This window comes from Geospiza fortis, unplaced genomic scaffold, assembly GCF_000277835.1.
Source record: "Geospiza fortis unplaced genomic scaffold, GeoFor_1.0 scaffold1628, whole genome shotgun sequence".
Lineage (NCBI taxonomy): Eukaryota > Metazoa > Chordata > Aves > Passeriformes > Thraupidae > Geospiza > Geospiza fortis.
The window spans coordinates 468,985-472,014 of record NW_005054558.1 but is presented as its reverse complement, the minus strand read 5'-3'; positions in this window follow the sequence as shown (position 1 = coordinate 472,014).

Sequence of the window (3,030 nt, the reverse complement as noted above, 5' to 3'; positions counted from 1 at the left end):
CCTGGGCCGCCACAGACACTGTCCCACCGCCACAGACACTGTCCCTGTGCCGCCACAGGCACTGTCCCACCGCCACAGGCACTGTCCCTGTGCTGCCACAGACCCTGTCCCTGTGCCGCCACAGACCCTGTCCCTGTGCCGCCACGGGCACTGTCCCACCGCCACAGGCACTGTCCCTGTGCCGCCACGGGCACCGTCCCGCCGCCACAGGCACTGTCCCCCCACCTGCGAGGGAGCTCGGCGAGGCCAGAGGAGGGGCCCGCACATTGCCGACCACCGGTGCTCGTTCCCCCCTCCCTCATGTTTGTCGTTTCACCTGCCTGGCGTCGAACCAGCCCTCAGGTCTAAAGTAGAGGGGGTCTGAGCTTTGCAGGGGGTGACGGGGAGGAAACATCCTTTTTGCGTTGTTTCATCTGTTTTGGTGTGCCACGCTGGATTTCAATGAGGAGAGTCCTTGTGGGGGCTTTGCCCAGGTACCAGCCGACTGCAGGCAAGCCAGGGGAGCTGCCTCATGTCAGGGGGAGCCCTCGTGGGGAGGGTGAGCTGCCCCAGGCCTCTGGTACAGCGTGGGACCTGCACTTGCTCGTGTGTGCTGATGGAGCTGGAGCTGTGTCAGGCTTCCTCTGTACCCTGGCTATCACTGAAACCTCCTTTCCCAAGGCCTGGCTTTGATTAGCAAAGAAGTTATTTCATTAGTCGGGGGGGAATCTGTCAGCAGAAGCCTGTTTAAATTTCAGCACCCCAAAGAATAATGCTTAAAATAGTGGGATCCGTTCCACAGTCTGTTCTTACTATCAACCTGATAATTAACAGGTCACAAATAGACTTGTATCGCTGCTTTGTTTCAGTGGAGGAGAGCAGCTTAACCCGCCTTGAGGACACACTTCGCTTTGAAATAACACATGCCCGTTTCAGATGAAATCAATAGCAAGAGGAACCACCCCCTTCTGTTGCTCTGAAACTCTTGTCTTCAGCCTCCTATTGCTTCAGAGAATAGGCTTGATCAGACCAAAAAAAGAGGGATGCAGAGTTGAGGCTGCCTGACAGCTCTGGAGCTGGTGCCTGTTCCACTTGGTGTATATCCTAGTCATTATGGTGCTTATAGCTTTGTTGAAAGGCAAGGTGGGGAGCATTCCCTGCATGGGTTTTAACAGGATCTTTTCTTGTTTTAGTCTCATACCCATTTGTGGTTGCAAGTTTAATTGTTTTTATGAGCATCGCATGCTAAGCTGGGAACAACTTCTCTTTTCTGAATTATTTGGTCATTTTGCAAGCTTGTCACTACTCTCCTCTGCGTTCCCCACGTGGTGAATAGATGCCTTCAGAAATAATGCGGAGGAGATGATGTTTTTGAGTAAAACACTGTGAGATCAATTGCTCATATTGGGTGGGGGCATAGGAAAACAGCACCAGACTTGTAAACATGAGTCCAGTTTGCAGACTGCTTCAGACTATGCTAAATCTGTTGCTGAGGGATAAGGGTGTTCCTAAAGCTTGGCATATGCCTGTGGTTAATATTTTTTTATTTAGGTTTTGCCTCATTGTTGAAATGTTTTGTCTAAACCCTGATTTCTGACTATTATTCACTGATAGTGGGACTCCATGTACATGTGATGGCTGGATGTACCCAGCTGAAGCAAGAGCTTATTCAAAGGACAGTTTCCCCACAGCACCTCTCCTAAGGAGTGTCCACTACTTGCAGCTGGAGGAAGTTTCAGGACTTGCTTGCTCTGTGTAATTACTATAAGACTTAGCTGATAGATAAAAAAGGAATTAGCATTTCTTTGCTCTGGCAGTAGCTTAGTGATGTCAGTGACATATTTTTGCAATGTGCCAAAGCCTTAGGATATTCTGGAGTCAGGTTTTAATTTTGGCTTCAGCACAAAGTGCTCCTGGTGCATGGCACAGCCCAAACACTTGTCAGAGCAGACACAGAGAAGAGTGAGGAGAATACCTTGGTGTGAGGCCCCTGAGTGCAGCCCTGACCAGCCTCACCTGGCAGCTCCCTGCCGTGCCCTCAGTGCTTGCCTGAGCCAGGCCAGAGGGGTTTTTGTGCCCAGTGCCCCTGTAGCCATGCCTGTACATCACTGGGCACTGTGCTGTTCTAAACCCTGACCCACAGACTGACTTCCCACCTTGACCTTGGCCCTGCCTGGCTGCCATGGACTCACCTGATGACTTCGGCTCTGGCCTCAGCCTGGCTGCCACCCCTGTGCCAGCCCTATTCTCCTCATTCAGGTAATGTGGGGTGGGCCCTGGCTAGTGAGGAACGTCCTGGCTGTCACACTTGGCTTGTGGTTCCCTCTCCCAGCCCTGCAGCCCAGCCCTTGTTGTTTACTGACATTGGGCTGTGTCTATTCATTAGAGGGTTGCAATGGCCCTTCTGCTTTCCCTCTAGGGCAAAGGATTTTCTGTCTCTAATGGGCTTGTCTATATTTTGCTTTTCTAAGGGTAGTGCCTGTCTAAGAAACTGTCACTTACTTGGGGACCTTCCTGAGAGATGCCACGGTCCTCTGAGCTTGTCTGCAGTTATGGTACCTTAGAAAACACAGGGTTGGAGAAGGAAGGCTGTTGCCTGGTACAGAGCTTCCTTTGACTCCCTAGAAGGAGCACATTTTTTGAGTTGGAGAGATGTGAATAAGGGCCCAAAGTTCCATGAGGTGCTTGACTTGTCTAAGTTCGGGTATAGTTCAACAGCTAAAGGGTGGGAGTGGAATGGATTGTAAGGTAAAGGTTCCCTGCACCCAGAGCTCGCCGGCCATTTTCCATATAGGAAGATTGTGCAGGAAGCTCTGACTGCCTTGGAGGGCTGGGGGGCTCCACAGGGGTGCCAGAATGATTCTGCCCAGATCAGTTTACAAGGCTGGGACCATACAATATAAGCTCTTGGAGGCAAGGGCTGTGTGTATCTCCATACAGTGCCGATCACAATAGGGTCTTATTTCTGTTTAGGGCTTCCAGATGCAATGCTAGTCAATGTCTATAGTAAACAATAATATTAATAATAAGTATTAACATGCCAAGCTACAA